We start from the raw sequence: 22855 nt of genomic DNA, 5'->3' as shown, positions 1-22855 counted from the left end.
CACCACTTGTCGCTGGCCTTCATGCAGTATATGACCCGTCTACAACCACTCTTTGCCTTCTGTGGGCAAGCTAGTTCTGGATCCACAAATCAATGTCCCCTTGGATCCCATGCCTCCTTACTTTCTCAATACGCCTTGCATGGGGTACCTTATCAAATGCCTTGCTAAAATCCATATACACTACATCTACTGCTCTACCTTCATTGATGCATTAGGAAGAAGACACAAGCAGTAGTGATTCCTTGGTTAGGTGAACAGAGAAGAGGATCTGTGGACGAGAATGAGTTTTTCTGGATGTCATGTTACCTCCCAGGTGCCAGATCAGGAACTCTGATCGAGATCATAGCATTCTTAAGAGGTCGTGGTCTACATCGGTGCTAATGACAGAGGCAGGAAGTGTGATAAGGTCCTGCAAAGTGAGTTCAGGGATTTAGGAGCTAACCTTTAGGGATATGATCTTGGGATTGCTGCCTGTACCAAGTGCTAGTGAGGCTAGAAATAGGAAGATAATACAGTTTAACATGTGGCGAGGAAGATGGTGCAGGAGGGCAGGCTTCAGGGTTTTGCATCACTGAGCTCTCTTCCAGGGAAGGTGGGACATGTACAAATGGGACAGTCTGCACCTGAACTGGACGGGGACCAATACCTTTGTGGGAAGCTCTGCCAGTACTGCACAGAGGAGTTTAAACTAGAGATGCAGTGGGATGGGAACCAGAGTTTCCAAACAGCGAGCGGAGTGTTCAGGGCAAAAGCAGATCTTAAGCCTACATATGAAGACAGGAAATGAAAGATTGAGTATGGCGGGACCAATATTGCATCTATTTCAAAGCAAGGAGTATTGTAGATAAGGGGAGATGAGGATTAGAGCATGGATCAACACGTGGAATAATGATATTGTAGCCATTAGTGTGATTTGGTTGCAGGAGGGACAGATCAGCCAGTTCAGTGTTCCAGAACTCCATTGTTTGGACATGATATAGGGGCAGGTATTAATAGGGGTGACATTACTCATCAGGAAAATGCCATGGTAGTGCTCAGACAGGACATACTGGAAGGCATGTCTATTGAGGCTGTATGGTTGTAACTGAGCAATAAGAATGGGATGACCACGTTAATGGGATTATATTACAGACCAGCAGTAGAGAGATCATAGACTGTTGCAAGAAACAGAAGGTTGTGATAGTAGGTGAATTTAACTTTTCACGTATTGACTGGGACTGCCATACTGTAAAAGGACTTGATGGAATGGAGTTTGTCAAATATGTTCAGGAATATTTTCTTAATATATGGAGGTTCCATATAGAGAAAGTACAATATTGCGAATGAGACAGGGTAGGTGACTGAAGTGTATATTGGGGAACACTTTGAATTTAATGATTATAATTCCATTGGCTTCAGGATAAATATGGAGAAAGGTCCTCGTGTTTAGATTCTAAGTTGGAGAAAGGCCAATTTTTAATGACATTAGAAAGGATCAGGCAGGTGTGGATTGGGATGGGTTGTTTTCTGGCAAAGGGGTACTTGGTAAGTGGGAGGCCTTCAAAGGTGACATTTTGAGAGTAGAACCTGTCAGAATGAACGGTAAGGCTAACGGCTTTAGGGAACACTGGGTTTTGAGGGGCATCGAGGTTCTGATTAAGAAGAAGCCTTAATCTTGAGGAGATATGCAAGAGAACACATAAGAAGGAAATCAGGAGGGCTAAAAGAAGGCTCTGGAAGACAAGGTGAAGCTCAATCTCAGGGGCTTTTGTAGTTGCAAAAAGATAACAAGGACAAAATTGATCCACTTGAAGATAAATGTGGTCATCTATGCATGGAGCCAAAAGAGGTAGGGCATATCTTAAACAGATTTCTTTTGCATTTGTATTTACTCAGGAAATGGACAGAGTCTACAGACGTGAGGCAAAACAGCAATGAGGCAGGTCATGGACCAAATACGGATTATAGAAGAGAAGGTGCTTACTGTCTTGAGGCAAATTAGGGTGGCTAAATCCCCAGGGCTTGACAACATGACCTTTGAACTTTTGAGAAGCTAGTGCAGGAATTGCTGAGGCTCTGGTAGAGTTACTTAAAATGTCCTAGCCACAGGTGAGGTGATGGAGGACTGGAGGGTAGCTAATGTTGATCCATTTTTCAAAGAAGGCTCTATGAATAGGGCTGGAAATAATAGGCTGGTGAGCCTGATGTCAGTAGCAGGTAAATTACTTGAAGGTATTCAAAGGGACAGGATATATAACTACTTTGATAGACAGAACCTGATTCAGAATAGCCAACATTGATTTATGCGACGTAAGTTGTGACTAACCAGTCTCATAGAGAATTTCTATGGGAAGGTACCTGAAGAATACTAGGGAAATTGATGAAGGAGAGACAATGTTTTTTTTCCGCTGAGATTGGGCGAGACTATAACAAGAGATCATAGGTTAAGGGTGAAAGGTGAAATAATTTAGGGAAACGTGAGGGAAATATTCTCACTTGGACAGTGGTTAGAGTGTGGAGCAAGCTGCCAGTGGAAGTGTTGGGTATGGGATCAACTGCAAAACTTGAGAGCTTCAGATAGGTGCATGGATGGAGGGCTATGGTCAAGGTGTGGTTGATAGTCGTTCTACCTGGACTAGATGGGCTGAAAGGCCCGTTTCTGCTCTGCATTGCTCTGTGACTCTAGAGCTAAGATCAGGAAGAATGTCTTCAACCAGAGGGTGGTTAAAATTGGTGTAATTCATTGCCACAGAGGGGGATGGAGTCTGTCATTGAGTGTATTTAAGGAAGAGAATGATTGCTCCTTGAATGGTAAAGAGGTTTAAAGTAATGAGGAGAAGACGGGAGAATGGAAAAAAAGATTGAGTGCTTTCCTGGCGTATATGATATATAAAATTAAGAACTTCAACAAAGATGAAGGTCTCGCTCTAAGTAAGAACTGGAATACGATTTTGAACAAAGTGTGACAGTGGAAACCTTGAGAATTAACCAATCAGGAGAGACAGACAATGGGAGTTGAGGATATATACCATTGGACTAGACGTGCCTAGGCATCATCCCTGATGAAGATGGCGGAGTTTGTCATCAAAATGTTGGTTAATTCAACACCTAAACCTGGCTGGCGCGTGGCCAAGTGGTCAAGGCGCTTGTCTAGTGATCTGAAGGTCGCTAGTTCGAGCCTTGGCTGAGGCAGTGTGTTGTGTCCTTAAGCAAGGCACTTAACCACACATTGCTCTGCGACGACACCGGTACCAAGCTGTATGGGTCCTAGTGCCCTTCCCTTGGACAACATCGGTGTCATGGAGAGGGGAGACTTGCAGCATGGGCAACTGCCGGTCTTCCATACAACCTTGCCCAGGCCTGCGCCCTGGAAACCTTCCAAGGTGCAAATCCATGGTCTCAAGAGACTAACAGATGCCTATTTAGACCTGGCTGGAAGCCCAAGAAGAGTTTATGCTTCTGGAGAATGGGGTTAATAAATCAGCGCTGATATGGAATGACAAAGCAGATCTGATGGGTTAACTGGCCTAATTCTGCTTCTATATCTAATGCTTTCAATAAGTAGCAAAATCAACACGCTGGTAGAATTTAGGTAGGACTGCTTTTAAGTCCGCATGGTTGAAGTCACAAGCAGCAGTAAAGAAACCGTCGGGGTGTGTGGTTTGCAGGTCACTGATGGTGTTGTAGAGCTCACACAGCACCTCCCAAGCATTAGCATGGAGTGGGGGGTGGGTGTATACAGCCATAATCATCATAGCAGTGAACTTCCTCAGTAAATAGTAGATCTGGTACTTCACCGTTAAGAACGCTACCAGGGGCGAAAGTGGCTCCTCCTACCGCCGCGTTCACACACCAGTTCTTATTATCATAGACACATACATCTCCGCTGAGGGCCTTGCCAGCAGGAATTCCATCAAAAAGAGATGAAACCCTCTACCTCAGGAATGGCCACTTCAGAGGTGGTAACCTGGAGGCACGTTTCTGTCAGGATGAGTGCGCAGTAGGCCTTCACCTCAGCAAACACACACAATTCTGTCTGGATGAGGAACTCAGCAGGCCAGGCAGCAGCTATGGACAAGAGTAAACAGTTGACGCTTTGGGCCAAGACCCTTCATCGGGACTGGAAGAAAAGATGAGAAGTTAGATCAAGAAAGTGAGGGGAGGGGAGGAAAAAGCACAAGGAGGTAGGTGATAAGTGAAACCGGGAAAGGGAGAAGGGGTGAAGTAAAGAGCTGGGAAGCTGATAGGGGAACGAGATAAGGGGCTGGAGAAGGGCTCTTAGTTCCTCCTTCTCATGCTGATTCACTCTCTGAGGCACATAATAAGATGTATTTTCTGGCAATTGAACGTTTGAAAGCAGAATTGATGGGAAAGGAGGCTTGCAGGGTTTTCCCTATAGTTTTGCACAAACACGAGAGCGCTTTACGCACTTCTGTTTCCTGAGTATTGCTTCCGATGCCTTCTCCCCCAAGTGCAGGCACATGCTACGGAGCATATCCACTATCCAACAACTTACTAGTGAGGTAAACTGCAGTACTTGGCGTTCTTAATATCCAGCAGTGTCTTGTGATTATAAGAACGACACAAAGGACGAACCATTATACCATCAGTCCTGTCAACATGTAAACTTTGCTACCAAAAGTGAGAATGCATTAGATCTGGTTTATACAAATATCCCTGGTGCATACAAAGCTGCTCCCCACTTCCAGCTCAGGTACTCTGACCACTTATCTGTTATGCTAATTCCTGCATACTGACCACTGATTAAAGGAGTCAACCCAGTTCAAAGGGAGATGAAGAGCTGGCCGGAAGGAGTAACCTTAGCACTGTGGGACTGTTTTGAAAACATGTTCCGGGAGCTGGTTACCTACCACCATCGATGACTATGCAAGATCTGTGACTGGCAACATGGAGAAGTGCATCGAGGACATCTTCGTTATTCAACATATCTCTGGGAGGGCAAATCAGAAGCCCTGGCTGACAGCAGGGGTCCGGGCACGGCTGAGAGATCAGGATGCTGCCTTCAGGTTGGGGAGTAAGACCGCTCTCAGTTCAGCAAGAGCTGTGCGTTCCTGTACCATCAGGAAGGCAAAACAAGATTATTTACAGAGAATATACAGCCATTTCTGTGACAGCAGAGACGTGTGGCAGGGCATTCAGACCATAACGCTCTACCAATCCACCCTTCACATCAACCAAAATGGCGCCTCTCTTCCCCGATAGGCTGTGAGGAAGTCCCCCCCTTCTTCCACCCCCACCCCCAAGGAGCACGCACCCTGTCTGGCTGCAGCTGATGTGAGAAAGACCTTCGCTAGGGTCAACCTACGACAGCTGTGGGGCTTGATAACATACCTGGTTGGGTGCTCAGGGCCTGCACAGCCTGGGTAACTGAGCTTCTAACAGACACCTCCAACATCTTCACTGTCTCCATAGGCTTCAGTGCAGCCACCATCATCCTGGTGCCCAAGTGGATGACAGCAACCTGCCTTAACAACTACCGACCAGTGGTGTTGACCTCAACAATAATGGAACGATTGGATTGGCAACTTACGGATCGCATTAAATCCCATCTTCCTGCTACATTGAACCCTTTCCAGTTTGCTTTTCACTCAAATTGGTTCACTGATGATGTCATAGCCTCTGCGCTCCACTCCGTCCTGTCCCGCCTGGAAAATGGTGCCTCATACGCCAGGATGCTATTTATCAACTTCAGCTTGGTGCTTAATACGATAATCCCGCAGATGCCAGTGGGTAAACCGTCCTCGCTGGGTCTCAACACCTCTCTCTGTAACTGGATCTTAGACTTCTTGACAGAAATGCCACGGTCAGTCCATGTTGGTAGGAACATCTCTAGCTCCATCACGCTGAGCACCGCTGCAGATGCATGACTGCCCTTCCAGATCTATTTCAAACCAAATCATCAGGTTTTCTGATGACACAGCAGAGGCTGGCCTCATCAACGATGACAACGAGATGGCGTATGGAGAGAAGGCAGAACAGCTGGTAGAATGGTGTCAGCACGACAACTTGAGTCTCAATGTGAGCAAGACCAAAGAGAATATTGTGGACTTTCAGAAGGATCACTCTTCATTCTTTTACTTTTATTTACTTTACTTTATTGATGCCAAACAATAGATACTAGAGCATACAATCATCACAGCAATATTTGATTCTGCGCTTCGTGCTCCCTGGAGAACAAATCGGTAGTAAATATAGTAAAAACAAATTATAAATCATAAATAGAAAATAGAAAAATGGAAAGTAAGGTAGTGCAAAAAAAAACTGAGAGGCAGGTCCGGATATTTGGAGGGTACGGCCCAGATCCGGGTCAGGATCCGTTCAGCAGTCTTATCACAGTTGGAAAGAAGGTGTTCCCAAATCTGGCCGTAGGAGTCTTCAAGCTCCTGAGCCTTCTCCCGGAAGGAAGAGGGGTGAAACGTGTGTTGGCTGGGTGGGTCGTGTCCTTGATTATCCTGGCAGCACTGCTCCAACAGTGTGCGATGTAAAGTGAGTCCAAGGACGGAAGATTGGTTTGTGTGATATGCTGGGCCGTGTTCATGATCTTCTGCAGCTTCTTCTGGTCTTGGACAGGACAACTTCCATACCAGGTTGTGATGCACCCTAGAAGAACGCTTTCTACGGTGCATCTATAAAAATTAGTGAGGGTTTTAGGAGACAGGCCAAATTTCTTTAGCTTTCCCAGGAAGTAAAGGCGCTGGTGGGCATTCTTGGCAGTGGACTCTACTTGGTTGGACCAAGTCAGGTCATTTGTTATATTGACCCCGAGGAACTTAAAGCTTTTGACCTGTTCCACTTGTGCACCACCAATGTAAATGGGGTCGTGCGGTCTGCTACTCCTTCTGAAGTCAACAACCAATTCCTTCGTCTTTCTGACATTGAGGGATAGGTTATTGTCTTCGCACCATGCCACCAGGTTCATCATTATTTGAGATACGAGTAACTTGATTACCCGAGTTCTTCAAGTTTCTGGGAGTGCACATCACGGACAATCTCACCTGGTTCCTCAACACCTCCACTTTGATCAAGGAGGCACAGCAGCTTCTCCACTTCCTGAGGAGATTAAGGCAAGTGAGTTGACACAGCTCCCCCCCACCTTATTCAGACCAACTTTTACAGGAGAGTGTTTCGGTCAGCTGCATCACCAACTGGTATGGGAATTGCAAGTCATCTAACTGCAAATCCCTCCAACGAATTGCGAGGGAGGACAGCTGAGAGGATCATCGGGGTCTCTTTTCCATCCATCAGGTGTGCTGCATACACAGGGCCTTTAGGTTCATCAATGATCCCTCCCAATCTCTTTAGTGCCAGTAGCATTATACTGTTTACTTTATATCTTGTGTCGTAAATGTGCCTTATTATTTTAGATTATTAGTTTATGAGGACACGCAGTCCTCTTTTATTGTCATTAAGAAATGATACAATATTCCTCCGGTGTGATATCACAGAAACACAGGACAGACCAAGACTAAAAAACTAACAAAAACCACATAATTATAACATATAGTTACAACAGTGCAACAATACCATGATTTGATGAAGAACAGGCCATGTGCACAGTAAAAAAGTTCAAAGTCTCTCGAAAGTCCCACATCTCACGCAGATGGGAGAAGGAAGAAAACTCTTCCTGCCATGCCCGACCACAGTCTGACTCTGAGTTGTCTGAAAACTTCGAGCCTCCGACCAGCCCTCTGACACCGAGTACCGAGCACCATATCTGCCGTACGCTTCGACCCCAACCTTGGTCGCCAGCAGCAGGCAAAGCTGGGGATTTCTGGGGCCTTTCCTCCAGAGATTCTCGATCGCACAGTAGCAGCAACAGCGAAACAGGCATTTCAGAAGTTTCTCCAGATGTTCCTCTGTGCTTCTCACATCTGTCTCCATCAAATTAGAATTGTGCACGGCATCCTACTTACAAGTACAATATCACTTCACTGGAGAGCTGCGTGCGCTGTGTCACGCTGCCATTTTCTCCTCCCGCCTCCTTTGTAATTTATTTGTGGTAATATTACTTTATGTGTTGTTTGTTTGAGTTATATGTACTGGTATGGAGGAATGTTGTTTCATTTGGTGGTATATGGTTGAATGACATTAAACCTTTTTGAACTTGTGCCCTGGATCATTCACTGTCGAGATTTCTTCATAACCCTTAAAAAAGGTGCATGGCATATAGAGAAGCAGTGAGACTATGTGTTACAGCTTCCCCTCCACCTACTTATCGCTGAGATTGGTAGTCCATGGCAGTAAAGTATTTGGGATAACAGACTAGACATTTTTCCTGAGGCAGAGAAATTAAGGTCAGTATGACCACGCACGTGCTGCAGACAATGTTAATTGACAACAGTCAGCTTACTGTGTACGTTTTTGGTCTCCACATTACAGGAAGGATGTGGTAGGATGAGAGAGAGTGCAGAGGGGCTTGTGTAGCTGTTGCCACAGTCATGTGTAGCGGTTCGCACAGCATCTTACAGCGCCAGCGACCCTGGGTTCAATTCCTGCCGCTGTTTGTAGGTCTTTCCTGTGACCTCATAGGTTTCTGCCGGGATCTTCCCGCATCCCAAAGACTTATGGATTAGTAGGTTCATTGGTCACATGGCTGTAATTAGGTGGTGTGGGCTCATTGGGCCAGGAGGGCCCGTTACTGAGCTGCACCTCTGAAAAATACATTAAAATATTTTGGAGGAGGAGAAAATGGCGACATGATGCAGCGCGTGCAGCCTCTCCAGTGAATGATATCTATAACCTGTCAAGTAGGGGACCATGCACAATTCTGATTTGATGGAGACAGACGAGAGAGCATGGAGGAACATCTGGAGAAACTTCTGAGATGCCCGCTTCGCTGCCGCTGCTACTGTGTGGTAACCGGAATCTCCAGAGCAGAAGGCCACGAATCCTTGGCTTTGCTTGTTTCGGTGGCCGGGGCAAGGTCGAAGGTGCTCGGCAGAGGATGGCGCTCGGGAGGCTGTATCGGAGGGGATGGTCGGAGGCTCAAAGTTTTCGGATAGACGGACTTGGTGTCGGCTGTGGTCCGCTGATTCCAATGTATCGGCAGTTGTCGGTGCCTGGAGGTTTATGGCAGGGAGTTTCTCCCTTTTGCCGCCTGCTATCAGAGACTCGGGAGTCGATCGACTTGGGACTTTGAGACTTTTTTTCACCGTGCCTATGGTCTGTTGTTTATCAAATTATGGTATTGCTTTGCACTGCTGTAACTATATGTTATAATTATGTGGTTCTGTCAGTGTTAGCCTTTGGTTTGTCCTGTTTTTCTGTGATATCACTCTGGAGGAACATTGTCTCATTTCTTAATGCATGTATGTATTTCTAAATGACAATAAAAGAGGACTGAGTGTTCTCATAATCTAATCTAATCTAAAAAATAAAATGTGCAACGGAGGAGGCTGAAAGAAGAATTAATCAAGGTGGATAAACTTATGAGAGACCAAGGTATGGTGAAAGGGAAGGGTTCATTCCTTTTGAGAGACCTACAATGAGGGACACAGATTTAAAGTCTTCAATAGGAGGAGTGTTAGAGGTGTGTAGAGGAACAAAATTCATCCAATGAGTGATGGGTGTCTGGAGCTCACTGCTGTCAACCTCCTGGTCAGTAACCTTGGCTATTGGACATTAACCCAGGCAGATCTCAAATGCAGACACAAGGAAATATAAATGTTAGAAATCTGGCTTCCAAAAGAGCTGGAAGAACTCGGAGAGTCAGGCCGCATCTATGGAAGGTTCCGTCGATGGTTCAGTACTGATCCTTCATCAGGACCAAAAAGAAAGAGGGGAGGCAGGTGGGAGGGGGGAAGAGAGAGAAGTAGAGTAAGAGCTCACACATGATAGGTGAGGGAGGTGATAGACAGAGAGGGTGGAGACAGTGGGAGTGAAGTATGTAGTTGAGAGGTGGTAGGTGGAAGTAAGAAAGGATTGACGGAGATGGAAATTGATAGAAGAGGACAGGACACCATGGAATAAAAGGAAGAAGGTGGGAAGGGGAAATGCTGAGAGGAATATGTAGATGATGGGCAGATAGAGAGGACAGGAAAGAGGGGCAAGGTCAAATGCATTGAGGGTTTGTACAGAGAGCAAATTCTGGACCTCATCTAATCACCGGGAGAAATGTCTTCCTTCTACTCTCTGGTAATCTATCTACAAGTGCCCCTGTCACTGGATGGGTGAATGGTTGAATGATAGATCTGAAGTTTGACAATGAGATCAGACTAGCTATAAGAACATAAGACACGGGAGCAGAATTAGGCCATTTGGGCCATCGCGTACGTTCTGCTACTGCATCATGGCTGATTCCTTATTCCTTCCAATCCCTTCCTCCTGCCTTCTCCCCATAACCTCCGATGCCCTTACTAATCAAGAATTTATCAACCTCCCACCACAGCCGTCTGTGTCAATGAATTCCACAGATTCACCACCTCTGGCTAAAGAAATTCTGCCTCACCTCTGTTCGAAATGGACATCCTTCTTTCCTGAGGCTGTGCCCTCTGGTCCTGGACTCACCCACTATAGGAAACATCCTCTCCACATCCACTCTATCTCGGCCTTTCAATCAGGTCTCCCCTTTTCTCCCATTGTGGACATGGGTAGAACGACTTCACTCTGTGCTGTAAATTTCCATGGTTCTGATCACACGCAGAACCAGAAGCTCCTGTGCAATTGAAATGAGCTACTATTTCTCTGTGCACATCTTCCTGCACAACATCCCCACCCCTCATTATTAGCCTGCCAATGTGTTCATTAAAATGCAGTAAGAGCACATCATATTTTTAATGTTCCAGTGATTATTGCTTCCTCAGTTGCTTACAGCAGTGACGTGGATATTAATCTTTAATTCCTGGAGGCTCTGGGCAACCCTGGAATGTTGGCAGAACTTGTGATGGAGAGCTCTAGGTTTTCAAGTGAGAAGAAGCATGGATTACAACATCGGTTTTCACCCCAGGGCTCAGGCTGGCAAAATGCCTAGACATATGGAGCTAGATTTTCCTACCATTGCATGGGAGAGAAATGTTTTAATGAAATCATTACAATCACGGCAAAGTCTTGTGAGCAGTTTAAGTGCATACAATTTGAAATCATTAGCTAATGAGCTTCGCAATTGAGCCATGAGACACAAGAAACTACAGTGGCTGAAGCAACACACAAGATGTTGGAAGAAGTCAACAGGTCTCCTTAGCAACTGTGGAAGTCAATGACTTGAGTCGAGATCCTTCATCTGGATTGAACAATAGAGGGGAAATGGCCAGTATAAAGAGGTGCAGGGAACGGGCGGCAGGTGATGAGTGGATCTAGGTGAAGATGGGTGATAGGTCAATGGAGGAGAGGAGAGTGGAACTAACAACAGAGGCTGGGAGGTGGTAGGTGGAGGGAACAAAGGGCTGAAGATAATGGAATCTGACAGTAGAGACGGAGTGCAGAGTCAAGTGAGGGAGGTGGGGAGGGCAGGGAAGGGGATGTGGGTGATGGGCAGGTGCAGTGGATAGAGGAGGGGAAAGAAGTAATGGAGGCTGGGGTGAGTACAGACAGAAATGGGTAGATCAAGAGGAAGGGGACAGAGCGGGAGCGGTTCAACATAATATTTCTTGTCCAATGGAAGGAGGAAGTGATCAGGATTCAAAGCACTCTTGATTGCTGGTGTTTCACTGAGGAGGAAATGTAGTTAAGCTTAACAATAAACACTCAGAATCATAACTTACTGACAGGGTAACTACTATAAAATACACGTTGCTTCTTGTATTAAAGGGTCAATTATAAACCATCTCACTGAGCAATTTCCCCTTTGGACTGGGTGAAACCGTTTTGTCCTTTTTGCCCCTTATATTCAATCTGCAATAGTTCAAAGTTCAAAATAAATTTATTATCAAAACACGTACTCTATACGTTAACGTATACTACCTTGAGATTCATTTTCTTGCAGATATTTCCGGGATAAAATAATAAATAGAATAGAATTTGACAAGGAAATGATACACTGACTGATTCACACTGACTAACATCAATGAGCAAACAAAGACAGACTTCAAATAAAAATTATAGTGAAAACATGGGTTGTAAAGGGCCTTTGAAAGCATGCTGTAGATCATCTGAGGAAACAGGAGTGTCATACTGAGCACAATGCTTTACAGTACGGGGGATCCGTGTTCAATTCCCAGTGCTGTCTGCAGGGAGTTTGTACGTTCTCTCCGTGACTGTGGGGGTTTCCTCTGGGCGCTGCAGTTTCCTCTCACTTTCCAAAGATGAACTGATTGGTAGGTCAATTAGTCATTGTAAATTATCCCACGATCAGGCTACAGTTAAGTCAGGGATCGCTGGACGGTGTGTTCCACATTGTATCTCAATAAATAATCAATAAAAAATAATAAAGTGGTGAATTTACAGCCATACCATATACATATGTCATGTTTCCTTGCAACAAATTCCTTTTCAATGCGCTCTATTCGAAACCGATCACTCAATCAGGATTGCTGTTCTGGCCCTTTACCGAGCATTCCCGTTCCAGCGCTAGTTTTCCCTGTAACTTATTCCCTCCCCATTTCCATGAACTCAGAACCCGATTTGACTTTAATTCACCCAATTTCTCTCTCTGTCAACCTTTACCTCTCCTTAAATCTCCTTGGCCATACAGATAGACGCTTGGCCCTACCACTGACTGAGGTCACAATGCTCCCTAGCTTATGTCACGCTCATTTCCTGCACATTTGGGTGCAAAATGCTTTAGGCTGAAGGGTGCCTAGCAAAGAGAGAAACCAAACAAGGTTTTCCCACTTCAGCAAATTCCTGGCTCTACTGCTTGCGTCAGTTTTTGTTTGTCACATTGCAACCCTGTTTAAACATGCCACAGTCACCAAAGGCTGTTCTCAAATCTACCACCCCTATGTTATAAACAGGAAATTGCCCGTGTGCCAAACTCAGCCCAGACCTTTGAGCAGAACAATTCCACAAACAGATGACTCCTGCAGGAAAAGATCCCTCCTTAATACTGAAGGTATCGGTATTAACAAAGGGATGGAGTTACCTTTTCCAGTCCATGAGGCATCCTCCTCTCTGTAGTCCAAAGCCAGCAGGGCCTTTGCCACTTTTCTCCACCAACTGCAGCTGACACCCAGCGATTTATTTTCCCTCCAGAAACAAGGTCAGAGTTTGAGCCGAAGTTTGAAATCCATCTGTAGCTTCTGAGATGTAGGATTCCCTGACTGGAGAGAAATTAAATAATCTACGTTGTGTTTTTAACAAATGTTTGGCCACCGGGAAATTCTGCTTTTGACAGATGAGGTGGAGGTGCTCAACAAAGTGGTCCCCCAACTTAGGTCAGGTCTCACTAATGTAGAGAGGCCGCATCAGGAGCACCAGTTACAATAGATGACCCCATCAGATTCACAGGTGAAGAGTTACCTATCTGGAAGGTCTGTTTGTCCTGAATGGACAAAGGGATCATGGAGGGAGAGATCCCTGCAGACAGTGGAGTGTGGGGATGGGGTTGGTAAAGATGTGTCTAACAGTAGGATCCCATTGAAGATGGCAGAATTTGTGGAAAATGATGTGTTGGATACAGAAGCTCATGGGGTGGTAGGTGAGGACAAGAGGAACTCTATTCCTGTTAAGGTGGGGGGAAGATGGGTTGAGCACTGATGTCCAGGAAATGAAGAAGATGTGAGTGAGGACAGTCTCAATGGTGGAGGAAAGGAAAGCCCATTATTTGAAGAAGGAGGACATCCTGGGAACAGATGTGGTGGAGATGAAGAAACTGAGAAAAAGAATAGCATTTTTACAGAAGACAGGGTGGGAAGAGGTACAGTCAAGATAGCAATGGGAATTGGTAGGTTTATAAAAGATGTCAGTCAACAGTTTTTCTCCAGAGATGGAGACAGAGGGATCGAGAAAGGGGAGGAATGTTCCTGAAATAGGTCAAGTGAACTTAAGAGCAGAGTGGAAGTTGGAGGCATAGTTGATGAAATTGAAGAGCTCAGCTCGGGTGCATGAAGCATCACCAATGCAGTCTTAATGTAGCACAGAAAGAGTTGGGGACCATTACCAGTGAAGGCCTGGAACATGGACTGCTCTACGTAGCCAACAAAAAGGCAGACATAGCTGGGGCCCTTGCGGGAGCCAACGGTTACTCCTTGAGTTTGGAGAAAGTGGGAGAAGACGTTTCTGAGGGTGAAGACCAGTTCTGCCAGACAAAAGAGGGGTGTGGGTGAATGGAACTGTCTCTTGCTGAGAAAGAAGTGGAGAGTTTTAAGACCTTTTTGATGGGGGATAAAGGGACTGGACATCCATAGTGAAAATGTATCCATGGGGAAAGATCTAGTTAATAGAAAACCTACAGCACAATACAGGCCCTTTGGCCCACAATGCTGTGCCGAACATGTACCTACTTTAGAAATTACCTAGGCTTACCCATACCCCTGTATTTTTCTAAGCTCCATGTACCTATCCAGGAGTCTCTTAAAAGACCCTATCATATCTGCCTCCACCACCATCGCCGGCAGCCCATTCCACGTATTCACAACTCTCTGCGTAAAAAAAACTTAAATCTGACATCTCCTCTGTACCTTCTTCCAAGCACCTTAAAACTGTGCCCTCTCATGTTAACTGTTTCAGCCCTGGGAAAAAGCCTCTGACTATCCACACGACCAATGCCTCTCATCATCTTATACACCTCTATCAGGTCACCTCTCATCCTCCGTCGCTCCAAGGAGAAAAGGCTAAGTTCACTCAACCTATTATCATAAGGCATGCTCTCCAATCCAGGCAACATTCTTGTAAATCTCCTCTGCACCCTTTCTATGGTTTCCACATCCTTCCTGTAGTGAGGGGACCAGAACTGAACACAGTACTCCAAGTGAGTCTGACCAGGGTCCTATATAGCTGTAACATTACCCCTCAGCTCTTAAACTCAATCCCATGGTTGATGAAGGCCAATGCACTGTATGCCTTCTTGACCACACAGTCAACCTGCGCAGCAGCTTTGAGTGTCCTATGGACTTGGACCCCAAGATCCCTCTGATCTCCACACTACCAAGAGTCTTACTGTTAAGACTATATTCTGCCATCATATTTGACCTACCAAAATGAACCACCTCAGACTTATCTGGGTTGAACTCGATCTGCCACTTCTCAGCCTAGTTTTGCATCCTATCGATGTCCCGCTGTAACCTCTGACAGCCCTCCACACTATCCACAACATCCCCAACCTTTATGTCATCAGCAAATTTACCAACCCATCTCTCCACTTCCTCATCCAGGTCACTTATAAAAATCACAAAGAGAACAGGTCCCAGAACAGATCCCTGAGGCACACCACTGGTCACCGATCTCCATGCAGAATATGACCCGTCTACAACCTCTCTTTGCCTTCTGTGGGCAAGCCAATTCTGGAACCACAAAGCAATGTCCCCTTGGATCCCATGCCTCGTTACTTTCTCAATAAGCCTGGCATGGAGTACCTTATCAAATTCCTTGCTGAAATCCATATACGCTACATCCACTGCTCTACCTTCATCAATGTGTTTAGTCACATCCTCAAAAAATTCAATCAGGCTCGTGAGGCACAACCTGCCTTTGACAAAACCTAATCATATTATGCCTCCTAATCATATTATGCCTCTCCAAATGTTCATAAATCCTGCCTCTCAGGATCTTTTCCATCAACTTACCAACCACTGAAGTAAGATTCGCTGGTCTATAATTTCCTGGGCTATTTTTACTCCCTTTCTTGAATAAGGGAACATCTACAACCCTCCAATCCTCCAGAACCTCTCCTGTCCTCATTGATGATGCAAAGATCTTCACCAGAGGCTCAGCAATCTCCTCCCTCGCCTCCCACCGTAGCCTGGGGTACATCTCGACCAGTGATGGAGAATTACCCAACTTGATGCTTTCCAAAAACTCCAGCACATCCTCTTTGTTAATGTCTATATGGTCAAGCTTTTCAATCCTCTGTAAATCATCCCTATAGTCGCCAAGATCCTTTTCTGTAGTGAATACTGAAGCGAAGTATTCATTAAGTACCTCTGCTATCTGCTCTGGTTCCAGACACACTTTTCCGCTGTCCCACTTGATTGGCCCTACTCTCTCACATCTTATCCTCTTGCTCTTCACATACTTGTAGAATGCCTTGGGGTTTTCTATAATCCTGCTTGCCAAGACCTTCTCATGGCGCCTTCTGGCTCTCCTAATTTAATTCTTAAGCTCCTTCCTGCTAGCCTTATAATCTTCTAGATTTCTATCATTGCCTAGTTTTTTGAATGCTGCAACTATTTTCTTTTGCTGTTTCCAAAGCAATAATAGATCTCATCTAACATAATGAAGCATTCCAAGGTGCTAGACAAGAGTGTTAGCAAACAGGATTCCATACCCAGGCAAGCAGATACACTCAGGTGCCTCTATATTAGGTACCCACTGTACCTAATAAAGTGGCCACTGAGTGTATGTTCATGGTCTTCTGCTGCTGTAGCCCATCGACTTCAAAGTTCAATACGTTGTGTATTTAGAGATGCTCCTCTGCACGCAAGTGTTGTAATATGTGGCTATTTGATTTACTCTCTCCTTCCTGTCAGCTTGAACCAGTCTGGCCATTCTCCTCTGATCTCTCACATTAACAAGGTGTTTTCACCCACAGAACTGTCATTCATTGGATTGTCTTCTTGTTTTTCACAGTATTTTCTCTGTAAACTCCAGAAACTATGGTGTGTGAAAATCCCAGAAGATTAGTGGTTTCTGAGTTACTCAAATCACCCCGTCTGGCACCAACAATCGGTCCATGGTCAAAGTCACTTAGGTCACATCTGTTCCCAATTTCTGATGTTTGTTACGGTATGCACCTGACCACACCAGCCTCCAGGATTTAAACAGTCCGATGTTCTGGAGTGTGTAAAGCTGGCATGACCCCTTTAAAGGTTCTGGCTTGCTCTGCTAATTGGCATCCATGTTTTTGTGCCAAGATTTGAATATTTAAAGAGTCCTAAACTCAGGTTTGGTGCTCGATCATCAGCTCAACCCTATGATTATGTTTAGGATTTCCGTCTCCTATGGATTCTTGTCTAGCATCTATCAAGAATTTTGTTCTTGTCTCAGTTTCGAAATCATGTCTCGATTCTAGTCTCAGATACTCCAGCACTTGGGTCCTTATCAGCCTCACCTCGGCCTTTCACCACAGTACGATTGAGCCAACATGGACCCAGCAGGATATTGGAGTCTGTCCACAGTTGTGGCCAGCCACAGCAGAAAGATTGCAAGACAGGGCCTGGAGATACATGACCTCCAGGTTACCATGTAGCAATTGTTGCTAGGAGGAAGCCAGAATTGCTTAAGTGAGGCCATTGGGTGCACTGTGGAGTCCTGGCTTCCTCACACAGTGCTCATTGGTTTTTGAACTCTAGCTGGCCCGCTTTTCATGAACACCAAAAAGAGGGTGTTCCATCATCCTGCTGGAGCCAACAAGATCGCCGGACTGCCTGATGAAGTTGCGTCAGGGTAGTCATTCAGCTGCCGACTATGTGATTGAATTTCAAACTTCAGCCCAGGAATGTGGCTGGAACGGGGAGACCTTGACCACCCTGTGCTGCCACGGACTCTGAGGCAGATTAAAGGATGCCCTTGCTTTGGGAGAGCTGGTAAAGGACTTTGAGCACTGACTGATCAGTCCATCCACCTTGATAATCATCTGGCGGAGCACAAGTGGAAATATCTCAAGAGGCTGAAGAAGGCAAACAATAATATGGTAATAAAGGATACTAATTTGGTTGCAGATAGGTTTAATGATTTCTTTGTTAATGTGGGAACTAAATTAGCTAAATCAATTACTGAACCCAGCAATAAAGATGAAGTAAATAGTAATATTATCAATATAAACTCTTACACTATGTTTATTAGAGCAACTGAGGAAAAAGAAATAATTGATATAGCATATAAATCTAAGAGCAAGAAATCAGCAGATTGGAATGGATATGATATGTATTTAATTAAAAACATCATTGACTGTGTTGTGAAACCACTGACTCATATTTGTAATCAGGCTTTGATTGCTGGAAAATTTCCCAATAAAATGAAAATAGCCAAGGTCATTCCAATTACAAAACTGGAGATTAACATGTATTTTCAAATTATGGACCAGTTTCTTTGCTCTCACAGTTTTCCAAAATATTGGAGAAAATATTTGTAAGAAGGTTAAAAGATTTCATAACAAAACATAATATACTCTGTGAACAGCAATATGGTTTCAGAAAAAACAGAACCACTACAATAGCATTAACAGATTTTGTAGAAGAAATATCAAACGTTATAGAAAGAAATGAATACACAGTGGGAATATCCCTTGATCTAAAAAAAGCATTTGACACCTGTCTGTCTAGGTACCATATCCGATGCAGACTTTGGTGAGCATGATTTTCCATATAGATTCATTTTTTGGATGACTTCCAATTCCTCGATGTGTATCCACCTGGCTATGCTTTTGATGTACATAAGCCGAGGTCTTCCTCTAGATTTACTCCCCTCAATCTTCCCAGAGAGTATGAGTTTTTCTAGTTCATCTTTCCGCATGATGTGTCCTAGGAAACTGAGGTGTCTTTCTCTTATTGTTGGTATGAGTGATCGAACTGCTTGGGCTCTTCTGAGAACTTCTTCATTTGATGTGTGTGTGGTCCATGATATTTTTAACATTCTCCTGTAGAACCATAATTCAGCTGCTTCTAGTCTCTTTTCCATTGCTGGGGAAATGGTCCAGCATTCACTTCCATAAGTCAGGATAGAATAAATGTAGCACTGCAGTATTCTGTTTTTAGTGTACGTGCTCATCTTTCTGTTAATATGGTCTTCATTTTTTGGAAAGCTTCTTTCGCCATTGCTATTCAGCATTTGATATCTGTGTCGCACCTGCCATTACTTGTTATTAGGCTGCCAAGATATTTGAATTTGCTGACTTGTTTGATGTTTGTATTTCCGATCTTGATCACACATTGTGGGATGTTCGTCTTTCTGGAGGTGACCATGCTTTCTGTCTTCTTGGTGTTGATTGAGAGGCCTCTGCGATTACTTTCTGCTGCCACTATAATGCGTAGTTCTTTAAGTTTTGTTTGAGTCAGCTATTAGTCCGATGTCATCAGCATATCTGATGTTATTTATATTATGGCCTCCAACTGTGAATCCTTTGATGTCTTTGATACTTCTCAAGATATTTTCACTATACAGGTTGAATAAGTCTGGTGAAAAGACACAACCTTGCCTGACTCCTCTCACGATATTCACATACTCACTCACTTCTCCTTCTATTCTGATGGATGCTGTCTGGTCCCAGTATAAGTTTCTTAAGAAACGTATATCTTTCCCATCTATGTCAAGATCTTGAAGCATTTCCAGAAGATCTTGGTGTCTGACAGTGTCAAAAGCTTTTGTATAGTCAATGAAACATAGGTAGATGTCTTTTTGTACCTGGATGGCTCGTTCACAGATCATCCGTAGCATGAAAATTGCATTTCTGGTTCCAGTGTTTTCCACAAAGCCGCATTGTTCTTTACTGATTTCTGGTTTTATACAGCGTCTTGCCCTCATCATGATTACTCTGAGAATAATTTTTGCCACGTGGCTCATCAGGCTTATCGTACGATGTAACTCACATTCTGTTGCTCCCTCTTTCTTTGGAAGTGTGATGAACACTGATTTACTTAAATCATCAGGTATCTCCCCACGATCATAGATTTCATTTGCTATTTCTGTTATTTTCTCTATTCCAAAATCTTCTAAGGCCGGTATCATTTGACACCATTGACCATAAATCATTATAAGCAAAATTAGAAAGATATGGTATTAGAGGGGTGGCACATGACTGGTTAAGTAGCTATTTGGAAGACAGGTATCAGTATGTACATATAAACAACTCAAATTCAAAACTTTTGAGGGTAACTTGCGGGGTTCCACAAGGTTCAGTGCTTGGTCCATTGCTGTTCATTTTGTATATAAACAATATATGTATGGTCTCTCAGACATTAAAATGTATGTTATTTGCTGATGATACAACTATATTTTGTAGTGGGGATCATCTGAAACAACGTTTGGATACAGTAGAGAAAGAACTAAAAATTATAAAGAAATGGTTTGATACTAACAAATTATCACTGAATCTAAGTAAAACTAAATTCATAATATTTGGAAACCGTGTAACAAACTCATATATTAAACTTAGAATAAATGATGTTGAAATTGATGAGGTATCTGAAACAATTTTTTTAGGAGTGGTAATAGATAATAAATTAATCTGGAAACCACATACAAACTATGTCAAAGCAAAAATGTCAAAATCTATTTCAATACTGTACAAAACTCAAGATTTCTTAAATCAGGAATCTTTGTATACATTATACTGTTCACTTATATTCCCATACATGACTTATTGTGTGGAGGTATGGGGAGATACATACAAAACAAATACAAACTCAATTTTTCTACTCCAAAAGAAAGTCACACGAATTATAAATAAGACAAGTTATTATGAGCCAACCAATCCATTATTTATTTAACTAAACACTTTAAAATTCAGAGATTTTGTGGATTTTAAAATAGTACAAATTATGTATAAAGTAAAAAATGGACAGCTACCACAAAGTATCCAAAGGTTGTTTAAAATGAGAGAAAGTCAACATGATTTGAGAGGAATATGTATATTTCAAAAACAAAGGATAAGAACAAATGTAAAAAATCATTGTATTTCAGTCAGAGCGGTGAGTTTATGGAATAGTTGTAGTGAGAATTTAAAAACATGCACCACACTTAACAAGTTTAAAAAATTATTTAAAGATAATTTAATGAACAAATATAAAATACATGATTTAAAATGAATGGGAGTAATGTAAACAAATGATACTTGGAATTGGATATTGTATTAAAAGAGTATAAATTTTTTTGTTTTGATGTGATGATTGATGCTAAATATGTTGTTGTATAAGTAAGAGGGGTAGGCGTAATAAGCCGTAGCTTCAGCCTACACCCTTTCAGTCTGTTTTTAAAGAATACATATGTTTTTTTTTGTTGTATTTTTGTCCCATGAAATCATTGTTGAAAATGATGCTTTTTGTTATGTTTGTACTGACCAAAATAGATTTCATATATTCATTCATTCATTCAAGGCTAGTCCAAGCCCAGCCTCATCACATCATAATTCCAGTTCCCGACCTGGGACAATGACCAGCCTGCCTCCTGCACAAGGCTCTGTCAGGCCAATGCAAACCGGCTGCACCAGACTCTCTGCTGATGAGAGATTCCTGTGTCAGAGTCAAGGTTGCTGCTACTACTGCAGGCAAGCAGGTCACCCGTGAGCTGACTGTCTGAAGCTGCAGCTGTTGGGAAACTGCTAAGACCAGTCAGTTTTGGGAGAACTATGAGGTAGTAGCCACTACTCCCAACCCTACAGATTCTGGTGTCATGCTGAAGACCGGGATCTTCTGGGGAAAGAACTGGCAAAAGATGAATGCCTTTGTGGACTTGGGGACAGCCTGCTGGCTCAGCATACGTCTGCAGGAGTTGAGCCAGCACATGACCACAACTGCCCTGGATAGTTGTCCTCTTGGGACTGCAGCAGGTATCAATTTTGTGAATGAGTATAGGGGAAAATGTGGGGGGCATTTGCTTTCATATAATTGATTCTCCTTACATACCTCAGATCCTTGGTCACCCTTGGCTGTCCAAGCATGACCTTTCCATGAACTGGGAGGAAGGAAGAATCATCGCATGGTCGAGTCTTTGCAAGAAGGAATGTTTTCAGTTTGATTTTCCAACCCCTCAGACTCTCCCAAGGAAAGCGACTGGTGAGGAGGCAGACCTTTGCTCAGGGTAATCTGAAGCCTTCAGTTGATCCAGTCTTGCCTCCAAGGGTGGACAAGCCAACTCAGTCAACAAGACCATGCAATTCCCCTACCCTCTCTAGTCAGATGTGCACTGGAACTGGAGATAAAGGGTCTCAAGTTCAGGAACAAGCCAAGAAGCCCAGCAAGGAGATGCCCGAGAATTCTGAATCCCCAGCAGCCAAGTCTGAGAGAACCATTTTCCAGGTCTCATCTAAGGGAAAGACTCCTAAACATAGATCCTCGGAGCATTGTCCCAGGAGGACAAAGGCTATTCATAGCACCTTGTTGCTGTCGTCCAAGGAGACGGGTGAAGATTTGCACTCTGATTTGATTCAAGTCTCTGGAGCCAAATAAGGACTCCAGTTTGTACTCTGTTTCAACAAAGGACTCTAATGAGCCGATGGAGGAAAGTCTGAGGTGTGCCAAGTTACCCCTGCTACCTAAGGAGCCTCAGGAGTTGTACTTGGAGGGATGTTTGGTGGGTAGTTGTAACGCCCAAGCCAGTTGAAATTCCCTCCATCTGCAAGGATTTGGAAGAGGTTTTCAGCAAGGGAAAGGTCTTGAATCTTCCACCCACTGCATTGACCCTACAATTGTGCAAAAGACTTAGTGCCTGGGACTTGTCCTCCATGGGGTTGATTGTAAGCACTCTCTGGCCTGGAGTGAAATGCTATGGAGGATTACATAGGAGAGGCCCTTGCAACGGGATTCACTCAGCCCTCCATCTCACCAGTGGTGCAGGCTTCTTCTTCATGCAGAAAAAGTACGGAAGCTTGTTTGCCTGCATTGATTATAGAGGACTGAATTGCATAACAGTCGAGAATTGTTACCCCCTTCCACTCATGAACCGTACCCTCAAGATACTCTAAGGGGCAAGAACATTCTTGATGCTGGATCTGCGGAGTATGTACAACCTGGTCCACATAAAGGAGAGTGATGAATGGATAACTGCACTCAACACACCAAAAGAGCACTGAGAGTAACTGGTCATGCCCTTCGGCCTTGCTAATGCA

The sequence above is a fragment of the Mobula birostris genome, chromosome 22 (genome assembly GCF_030028105.1).
Source record: "Mobula birostris isolate sMobBir1 chromosome 22, sMobBir1.hap1, whole genome shotgun sequence".
Lineage (NCBI taxonomy): Eukaryota > Metazoa > Chordata > Chondrichthyes > Myliobatiformes > Myliobatidae > Mobula > Mobula birostris.
This window is presented reverse-complemented; position numbering follows the sequence as displayed.